Source organism: Pongo abelii, chromosome 17, assembly GCF_028885655.2.
Source record: "Pongo abelii isolate AG06213 chromosome 17, NHGRI_mPonAbe1-v2.0_pri, whole genome shotgun sequence".
Classification (NCBI taxonomy): Eukaryota; Metazoa; Chordata; class Mammalia; order Primates; family Hominidae; genus Pongo; species Pongo abelii.
This window is the reverse complement of record NC_072002.2, coordinates 1,488,024-1,499,479: the sequence shown is the minus strand read 5'-3', so window position 1 is coordinate 1,499,479 and position 11,456 is coordinate 1,488,024.

Genomic DNA, 11,456 nt, shown 5'->3' with positions numbered 1-11,456 from the left:
AGTAAATAGAATGGAAGATAAGTTGTTCTCAGAGTTTTTTCTTTTTTTTTTTTTTGCAAAGATGACTGTTATTAAAGGTAGATGACTTTCCAGCATGTCCAAAGGGGCGTGGTAGGGGAGGGGCGAGGAGAAGGGTCGGGGCTGAGGGAGGGGCCCTGCAAAGGTCTGGGCGCGCCCAGCTCCCCGAGAGCAAGCGTTATGGCAATGCTGGGCAGGCTGTCGGAGGCTCCCGGGCTGTGTCTTGTCAGAGAGAAATCAAACTTCAGGCACAAATAGTCGTGCAACTGGCACGTGGGGAAACTGTGTCACAATTACAAGTGAGACCACCTGCCCTGGCCACGCTGTCTCCTCGCAGGCAGGAGAAGCTTGGGAACAGATAGGCTCCCCTCAGCAGGGCGGAATTGCACTGGAAACATGGAGGGGCAGAGGAGGAGGTGAAATTTTCCCCGTAGTGTTGGAACAGTAGTCTCAGATCCACTCCCAGCATTTTGGTCGCGGCAGTCGGACTATAATCCCAGTATGTTCTGGGCTTAGGGGCGGTGCCCTGCCCTGGAGGAAGGGTCAACATGGTGGGTGCCTCGCAAGGCATCCTGGGAGTCATAGTCCTTAAACGGTTTCCAGCACGTTGATCGCAAGGATACCGAACTACAATCCCGGCATGCACCGGGATTGGGATAGTGTGTAACGCTGGAGGGAAGGATAGAGAAGCGCGTCCCTTGCCAGGCATGCTGGGAGTTATGGTCTCTTAACGGTTTCCAGCGATTGGCCCCTGGCCTGCGGACTACAATCCCAGCAGGCACCGGGCTTCGAGACGGTGTGTAGCACTGGAGGGAAGGATAGGGAGGTGCGTCCTTAGCCAGGCGTGCTGGGAGTTATGGTCTCTTAACAGTTTCCAGTCCATTGGTCTCAGGGCTACCTGACTACAATCCCAGCATGCTTTGGGCTTGGGGGCGGTGCGCAGCCGTAGAGGAAGACTCGGGACGGCGGGTACCTCGCAAGGCATCCTGGGAGTCATAGTCCTTTAAGTACTTCCAGCCCATTGGTCGCGGGGCTAACGGACTACAATCCCAGCATGCGCTGGGTTTGAGGGTGGTGTGTAGTATGGAAGCGAAAGATAGGGAGGCGCGTCCCTAGCTAGGGAGTTATGGTGTCTTAACGGTTTCCAGCCCATTGGTCGCCGACCTGCGAACTACAATCCCTGCATGCACTGTCTGTCCTCCCCAGTGGTGCGCAGCCCTGGAGGGAGGGACAGGGCGGTGTGGACCTCATCCTTTCTTAAGCGATGCCACACGCTGATTCTGTGCCACCCCCCCGCCAAGGCAGTCCAGAGAAGGACTTTAGGGGCAGGTCTAGGCTGGGCGGTGAGGACGATGTGACGCTGCGAAGTGCACCTCCCTTTCTCAAATCGGAGGGATTTGGTCCTCACTGCACAGCCCGCTGCGCATGTCAGTGTCCTCTCACATACACACCCGAGGGGGGTTTCCAGAGCATCGCGCCTCTTCCAGCCCAGGGAGCCGCCTGCTATGCTAAATTGTATGGGAACTGAGACATCCACCTGCTGCGTGGCCCACCCCTGCGCAACTTCAGAGCTTTAAGGGGGCGATGCGGGCTGTGGCTCCTCCTTGAAAATGTCACCCTCTACAGCTCCTTTCTTGTGATATAGAAGTTGACTCATGAGAGAGGGTATTTATTGGTTTACCCAGGATCTGCTAACAGCAGAGGAGAAAACCACAATTCCCAGGCATAAGAATCTACCTAAAGATGATGGTTTAGATATTTTACAGTTGAAATCACCAGCCCCACCTCAACTGAGTCCTGACTGACGAGTGTCTCAAAAACACAGTTGGTGACCTGATCCCTCGGGAACAGGTGGTGCTCCAGCTTTGCGGGGATGACTTTCATGGTGCAGAGCACTTGGGCAGCATTTGAAGTCATTCATGTTTTACATCTCTGCTTTGGATGGAAAGTTGATCCCCCAGAGCCGTTGGGGATGTACCTTAATATGCTGGGGCTTATCCGTTAAATTTTTCTGTCCAGACAATGAAAGCCCAGAAGTTCCACTTGCAGGTAGCCTCTTAATAATTGACGTCCCTAAGTTCCTTATGTCCTCAGGAAGGTTCCTTTTGTTCCCAGATGTTACCAACTTTCATGATGCATCTAATCTGTACAAACCTGTGTATTACTCTATGTGAAAAGAATACTTTGTTCAAATTACATGTTCTTATAATTTTCACTTGTGATTAATGAGTATGGGACACTATTTAAAAAACCTGAAAAACTTCATCATAGCAATTGAATCACGTTACTGTACTTTATGAGGAATTAACCCCTTCAGGATTAATTACACATGGGTTCATCAGTACATTTGTAAAGAAAGGAAGAAAAACCGTATGGCCTTTATGAAATTGGAAAAATAAAGAACTGTATATAGGGAGACCACGGCACAATACTAGGGCCCTTGTCTTATTTTAAATAGACTGTATGGGGTCGAATGCCTGCATTCCTAACCTATCCTGCAGTATTCTCATCCTACTCTTCACTGTGTATTTAGGTGGAGGTTTCTGAATTCACTTGTCCACAGCGTTAGTGGGGATGTTGTAACATGAGAGTATCCATCATCTATCATCTTAATAATGAAGAGAAGAGCCTTGAGATCTGTGTTCAGATGCACTGCTGCTAAGTATGTGCCTGCAAAGACACTGCCCACAGCGGTGGTCTCAGAAAGTTGAAACTGATGCCACCACAGCTGCTGCTCACAGATCTAGGTGCTTCTTGTGATTTGAGTCTCCTGCTTAGATTTGTGGTTGTGAACCTGCTATGCTCACCCCTTTAATGGTAGTATCTTTCGTGTTGCCTTTTCTATTCCATTTGTTTCCTGGGAACTCACTTTGTAACTGCAATTCAGAGAATATGTACAGATTCCATCCCCCACTACCTAAGTCACTGTACACTGGTCACATTTGTATCATGTTGTCAGACTCCACACTCTTCCTATCTAAGGGGATTTGTTGAAGAAGAATAGTTACCTGTAGATCTCCTCAGTGCAATGTGGCTGGGATTGATTATGAAGCTGGGCATGTTGTCCTTGGCCTCCTTGACATTATTCAAAATACCTTTCCCACATTTTGAAGTTTGATACTACTTTGTTAATGTGAACACTTGCCATAGCAGGCTCTATTAAATATCTTTGTGAATTTAACTGTCAAAACAACTTATGAAGTAGGCACATGATCCCCATTTTACAGGTGAGGAAACTAATGTTCCAAGATTTTGGTAATTTTATTAACTTTACACAACTTTCTGGTGCATTTTGAACCTTAAGTTGAATCTCTGCTTCCACAGTGTGTGGGCTTACCTCCTTTTCTATTTTGTGCCTCTCTGCTAGCATCTGCAAGGGTACATGTTTTAGTTTTAGTACATCTTCTACTTGATGGTAGGAAACATGACAAACAGGTCCTTAGTGGGAGAGAAAACTCACTGGCATTTGTCCTTCTCTCTGCTCCTTCTTACCCTGGCAGGTGTGAGAGTTATCAAGTAAGATGGAGCAGTGGTAGATCCTGACCAGTCCTCACCTGGAATATTGGTTATTATAAAAAAATAGTCCTCTCACTTTTTACAAGTGTAATTTCTTTGCCTTAAAGTTTTGTCTGGGCTTTCTCTTACAGGTTCCTACGAATGAGGTGCAAATATTGATGAAGATAATATTACTGCCTTGCTGTCAAACAGTGACGGTCGCCTTTTTTTGTATCTCCAATTATAAATGCAATACATACTGTAAAAAGAAAAGAACACATCATTAATATCTTTATAAACTAAAAGTCTCTGCTGGTGGCCGGGAGCAGTGACTCATGCCTGTAATCTCAGCACTTTGTGAGGCCGAGGTGGGTGGATCATGAGGTCAGGAATTTGAGACCAGGCTAGCTGACATGGTGGAACCCCGTCTCTACTAAAAAATACAAAAATTAGCTGGTATCGGTGGCGGGTGTCTGTAATCCCAGCTACCCATGAGGCTGAGGCAGGAGAGTCACTTGAACCCAGGAGAAGAATGGTGAAGTGAGCCAAGATCGTGCCACTGCACTCTAGCCTGGGCAACAGAGTGAGACTCCATCTCAAAAACAAAACAAAAACCTTGGTTGGCCTACTGGCTCAATCCCAGCACTTTGGAAGCCCAAGGCAGATGAATTGCTTGAGCCCAGAAGCTCAAGACCAGTGTGGGCAACATGGTAAAACCCTCTTGTACAAAACAACAAAAATTAACCAGTTGTGGTGATGTACACCTGTATTCCCAGCTTCTAGGGAGGCTGAGGTGCGAGGATTGTTTGAGCCTGGGAGGCCAAGTTTGCAGTAAGCTGTAATCACACCACTGCGCTTCCATGCGGGCAACAAAGTGAGACCCTGTCTCAAAAAATAAAAACGTAATAAACTGAAAGTCCCCTTTATTCCCTTCTCTTCAAACTCACTTTTTTTATTTGAAAAAACTGTTAAGAGGTTGTTTTTTATTCTTCTGGCTAAGTTGTATAAATTTCTTTCTTTCTTTTTTTTTTTTTTTTTTGAGACAGAGTCTCTCTCTCTCACACAGGCTGGAGTGAAGTGGCAAGATCTCAGCTCACTGCAAGCTCTGCCTCCCGGTTTCACGCCATTCTCCTGCCTCAGCCTCCAGAGTAGCTGGGACTAGAGGTGCCCGCCACCACGCCCGGCTAATTTTTTGTATTTTCAGTAGAGACAGGGTTTCACTGTGTTAGACAGGATGGTCTTGGTCTGCATATCCAGCCCCCTGATCTGCCCACTTCGTCTTCCCAGAGTGCTGGGATTACAGGCGTGAGCCACCGCGCCCGGCCTGTTCTATAAATTTCTAAGTGATGCACATAAAGTTTATTTTAAATATTACATCATACTGCATTTTTAAAAATTTACTCTTTCTCCAGCTGTATTCTATCTATCTATCTATCTGTCTGTCTATCTATCTATCTATCTATGACAAGGCCTTGCTCTGTCACCCAGACTGGAGTTCGGTAGCTGAATTATGGCTCATTGCAGACTCAAACTCTTAGGGTCAAATGATTTTCTAACTTCAGCTTCTGAAGTAGCTGGGAGTACAGGTGCATGGCATTACTCCTGGCTAATTGTTAGTTGTTTTGTTTTTTTTTTAAACAGGGTCTCACTGTGTCACCTAGGGTAGAATGCGATGCAGAATCACAGCTGCCTCTAGCCTTGGCCACTCAGGCTCAGGCAATTCTCCTGCCTCAGCCTCCTGAGTAGCTGGGACCACAAATGTGTATTAGCACACTTGGCTGTTTGTTAGTATTATTATTTGTAGAGACAGGGTCTCCCTATGCTGCCCAGACATGTTGTGAACTCTTGCACTTAAGCAATCTGCTGCCTCCACCTCCCAAAGTGCTGGAATTACAGGTGTGCGCGACCACAACTTACCCAGCCTTTTTACTTTGTGGAAGAATAACATCAGTATATTAAAAATATAATGGAAGTTATTTATGGTGTCTTTTCAATTCTTATGCATTAAAATTCTCTTATTGGAGCCTTTTATGAATGGTTACAGTGCATTTTCTGTAGAATGTTACTGTCATACACGACTTGCCAATGATTCAAGACACCCGAACTTCATGAATGCACCGTCACAGTAGAATATTTCAGTTATGTAAAAATATGTTTATAAATGATATAGCAAATTTACATGCAGGGTAGCCTGGTGTGGCGGCAGGTGCTTGTAATCTCATTGAAGGCTGAGGCAGGAGAATGGTTTGAACTCAGGAGGCGGAGGTTGAAATGAGCCGACATCTCACCACTGCACTTCAGCCTGAGTGACAGAGCGAGACTCTGTCTCAAAAAAAGAAAAAAAAATTTGCATGCAAGATTTTATGAATAAATATTTTTCTCATTTTTCTTTACAATTCCATATTACTGTCTCGATTATTTAGAATAGGTTCCAGGGCAGCAGTTGATTTTATTTTGGGTTTTACGTATGTATTATAATTTTGGGTGTTATAATTTCCAACTCTGCCTGTACACTTCAAGTCAATGTGGATTTTTAAAAATATTTTAATAGTACAAACTATTCATAGATTCAACTTCTAAATGTTAAAAGCAACGGCAGCTCCTGGTTTAAAAAGGGAACAGTGGAGGCAGCAGGCCATTTTATTTAAAATCGCGTTAGATATTTCAGATGGATGATAGTTGAGATCATTAAATCCCATTTCTGCTTCTAAGATTTCCACAAAATAGCACATTAAATCCTCAGTCCTAAGCAATCACGACAGAGATTCCAAATTGGCTCTCAATGTCAAGGTAAACCCATTTCTGCTTCTAAGATTTCCACAAAATAGCACATTAAATCCTCAGTCCTAAGCAATCACAACAGAGATTCCAAATTGGCTCTCAATGTCAAGGTAAACCCATTTCTGCTTCTAGGATTTCCACAAAATAGCACATTAAATCCTCAGTCCTAAGCAATCACGACAGAGATTCCAAATTGGCTCTCAGTGTCAAGGTAAACAGCGCACTTTCTTCTCTTGCAATACGTAAAAGGTACATAATTTGATACACAAGGGAGCATAGCAGTCAGACTCTTACAAGATAGTGCTGTAGAAATAACTTCCATGTTTTCATCTGCCATGTGTATCCTCACCTTTGTCTCCCGTGCAGTAACACTATCAGTTTCCTCATCTGTCCTTTCTACTTTCTTTGAAAGAGGATGCTGATTGCAGAGAATACATGACAGAGGCATTTCAAATCAGAAAGGAGTTTCTTGAGACATATGTGATTTTAGTTTTAAGTAGAATTTCCTGAAGAGTTTTAGTTACAATACCAGTTCAAGAAGATGGTGGTGAAACTCATAGTAAACATTTGGCAAAACAAAGGTTATGGGGCAGGCATCTCCTAGAAACACTTCATCGGGGTTTATATATGAAATGTGAAATATCGTAGGTTTAATCCTGGCACAGACCAAAACTGAGTACATCTCACTTGAACAGCTGACCAATCCCCAGCACAGGTCCATACCAAGAAACGGAGAAGAAAGAATCCATTTAACCCCAAAAACGTCTTCATTTGCCCAAATTGAAAACCAAATTTCACTCAGGAAACTAATGTTGGATTTAGTTAAAATATAAACCGGTCATATGTTTTCAAAATTAAATTATATATGTGTATGTTTGTCTATATAAATATGTCCCCAACTTTGCTCATGGCTTATCTTCCATATTTTTTGGCTGATTTTCAGTGATTGTCTTATCTTGTGTGGATGAATAGTCATTGAAATAGTCTTAATTTCACAATGTGTTTAATTATAAATCTATACTTCCTTTGTGTGAGAGAAAATCTTTTGTGAACCAAATTTAATTTTTGGAAAGTTTTATAACTCCATATTTTTTCTTTTAAAAATTGTGATTGTGGTAAAAAGACATAATGTAAAATTTATCATCTTAATTCTTTTTAAATGTATATTTCTTTAGTGTTAAGTACATTCACATAGTTATGCAAAAGACCTGTAGAACTTCTATGTCTTGCAAAACTAAAATTAAATGCCTTTTAAGACAACTGCCCATTTTACCTTCTCTTCAGCCCTTGACAAACACCATTCTAACTTTTTTTCCTATGAGTTTGTCTACTTAAGATACCTGATTATGAATGGAATCATACACTGTCACTTTGTTCCTGGCCTATTTTAGTTAACATGATATTCTCAATAATTATCATATAATGTGACTTTTTAAAGACTGAATAATATTCCACTTTGTGTGTGTGCCACTTGTTATTAATCTGTTCATTGGTCAAGGGACATCTGGGTTGTTTCTGCCTTTTGGCTTGTGTTAAAAATGCTGCAATAAATTTGGGTGTGCAAATATCCCTTCCAGATCATGTGTTGTATATTTTAAATACATAGCCAGAAGGGGGTTTGCTGGATTATGTAATAATCTCATTTTAATTTTTTTAAAGAGCTTTCATACTATTTTAAAAATAGGTTTGTGGTGATAGATTATTGTGACTTTTCTTTGCATTTTTCTAGAAGAGAGATGTCGAGTATCCTTTTAAATGCCTAGTCATTACTATGTCTTCTTTGGAGAAAGTCATTTCAAACATTTACCATTCCAAATCAAGTTATTAACTTTCTTTGTTGTTGAGTTGTAGGAATTTATATAATTTGAAAATTAACACCTACCAAAAATGTGATTAGAAAATATTTTTACTCTTTTTTGTTGTTTGTATGTATGTATGTATGCACATATATAACCCTATAAAAGACAGGATCTTGCTATGTTTTCACGGCTAGTCTCAAACTTTTGGACTCAAGTGATTGTTCTGCCTTGGCCTCCTAAAGTTCTAGAATTACAGGCATGAGCCACCATGCCTAGATTTCACCCGCTTATTAGATGACATTTGTATGTCACTAAATGTTTTATTTGATGTGTAGAATAGTTGAAGCTTAATGTAGTCCCTATTTTTTGTCGTTGTTCTTTTCCTTGTTGCTTATGAATTTGATGTCAAACTTAAGGAAAGCGTTTTAAGACTTATGTCATAAACTTTTCCCCTATGTTTACTTCTAAGAATTTTATTAGTTTTTATGTTTAAGTATTGAATCCACTAAAAAAACTTTTCTTTTTATAGATGATACAAAGGAAGCGTCCAACCCTATTTTTTTCTCTGTAAATATTCAATGTGGAAAATTCTTTGTTAAAGAGATTCTTATTTTTCTATTGTGTGGTCGTGGAAAGCTTATGGAAGATTATTTTATCATGGATGCAAGGGTTTACTTCTGGGATCTCTATTCTGTTTCATCATCTATGTGTCTGTTTTTGTGGCAATACCATATTGTTTTTATTTTTGTAGCTTCATATCATGATTTTAAATCAGAAAATGTAATACCCCTTTGTTCTTTTTAAAGGGTGTTTGGCTAGTCAATTTCCTAAGCAACCTTTAGAATTATACACAAAAATTCTGCAAAAAAACATACCATTGTGATTTTGACAAAAATTACATTGCATTTTTATATCATCATGAGTAGTACTGACAATATATATATTTTTTTTGGAGATGAAGTTTTAGTGAGTCACTCAGGCTGAAGGGCAGTGGTGTGAGGTGTGCTCACTGCAGGCTCCGCTTCCCAGGTTCAAGCAATTCTCCAGTCTCAGCCACCAGAGTAGCTTGGATTACACTCATGTACCATCATGTCTAGCTAACTTTTGTATTTTTAGTAGAGATAGGGTTTTGCCATATTCACCAGGGTAGTCTCAAACTTCTGATCTCAAGTGATCCACCTACTTTGGCCTCCCAAAGTCCTGGGATTACAGGCATGAGCCTCGTGCCGGCCCTGACATCTTAAGAATATTAAATCACCTGACACTTGAGCAAGACTATATGAAAGATTTTGCTTAATTTATTGTTATTTACGTATTTGCCACATTTTCTTGCTTTTGAATTCTAGTTTCATTTATATTGTATGACTTCAGTTTTCTTAAATTTAATAAGACATGTATCCTAACAGAATGTACCATGTGTGATTGAGAATATTGCAGATTTTGCACCTTTCAATTGGAGAGTTCTGTAAATGCTGGTTAGGTCTATCATGTTCAGGTTTGTCTTTCTTACTGATATTACATCTGACTATTCTAGTCATTATTGAAAGTGGAGTCTTGATTGTTGTGTTGCTATGTATTTCTTGCTTGACTTCTGTCAATATTTGTTTTACATATTTGAAAGACGAGAATCAGTTGAACCTGGGAGGAGGAGGTTGAAGTGAGCCTATCGCGAGATCGTGCCAGTGCCCTCCAGCCTGGGAGACAGAAACCCTGTCTCCAAAAAAAAAAAAAAGAGAAAGAAGGATGTCAGTGCTATTTATAGTAATATAAAAATTTAATGCAATTTTTGTCAAAATCCCAAAGATATATTTTTGCAGATATTTCAAATTATATATATATGATTTATAAATTATTGTTATAGATTCCTTGAAAGTTAATCCATCTCACCATTACATAATACCAATCTGTCTCCGCCGGGCGCAGTGGCTCATGCCTGTAGTCCCAGCACTTTGAGAGGCCTAGGAGGGTGAATCATGAGGTCCAGAGATAGAGACCATCCTGGCCAACAAGGTGAAACCCCATCTCTACTAAAAAGTACAAAAATTAGCTGGGTGTGGTGGCGCGTGCCTGTAGTCTCAGCTACTCAGGAAGCTGAGGTAGGAGAATCGCTTGAACCGGGGAAGCGGAGGTTGCAGTGAGCCGTGATCGTGCCACTGTACTCCAGCCTGGTGACGGAATGAGACTCTGTCTCCAAAAACAAAAAGAAAAACAAAAACATAATACCAATCTGTCCCTTGTTCAAATTTTTAATTTAAAATATATTTTGTTTAATATAATTATGATCATGACCCTCCAATTGTAGCCGTTCTTTGCATAAAATATATTTTCTTTATACTGTTACTTTCAACTTATTTGAGTCCTTAGAGCTGAAGTGACTCTTGTAGAGAGTACATTGCTGGATCTTCTTTGTTCTTAATCCATTAAATTATTTATTAATTTTCTTTAAGGTATTTAACTTTTTACATTTGAAGTAATTAATGGAGTTAATGAAGTTACTTTATTATTTGTAATTGTCTTCTGTGTTTCTTGTAGATGTGTTATTTATCACTTTTTCTCCTACTGATTTATTTTTGTTTGTTGATTTTATAGTGACATGATTCAATTTCTTTCCCATTTGCTTTTGCATACATTCTACAGGATTTTTTGGTAATCATCTTGAGAAATAAAGACTTCATAAATCATCTTAAAGTTATGACAGTATATAACAACTATATTTCAACTGAATACAAAGTTGTACCTCTTCATACCCCCACTGTGTTATTAATATCACATATTATCTTTATTTGTTGTCTATGAACACACATTTATGCAGATTTGTTCTTCATTTTTTAAGTTCCATAGCAATATTTTGAAAGTTTTGTGCACCATCATTATGACAGTAGAGATTTCTTCACCTGTTTATATATTTATCTTTAATATAGCACTTTCTATTTTCATGTGCTTTTATAATGCTGTGCAGCATAATTTCATTCTTGGAAGTGAGGGACTTTCTTTTACATTTCCTTTAGGACTGTTCTAGTGGTTAGTAACACACTCAACTTTTATTTATTTTGGAAAGGCTTGGTTTTTTTATTTCTGAAGTGATATTATTCCAGTTGAAGGTTTTTGTTTGGAAGCATTTCCTCTTGTTCAATTACCTTGTCATCTGGGGATTTCTCAACTACTTTTTAAAAACAACCTCTTTATTACTTTTGTCCTATATTGTTTTTGTAAGACACCTTTACAAATATAATGGTCCACTTGATGGTGTGCAGTACGTCCCATACTTTTTTCTCTATTCTGTTAAAAAATTTGTTTTCAGCACTCAATATTTATAACTACAATGTCATCAATTGTGTAATTTTTTCTCCTTTATTAGTCTGC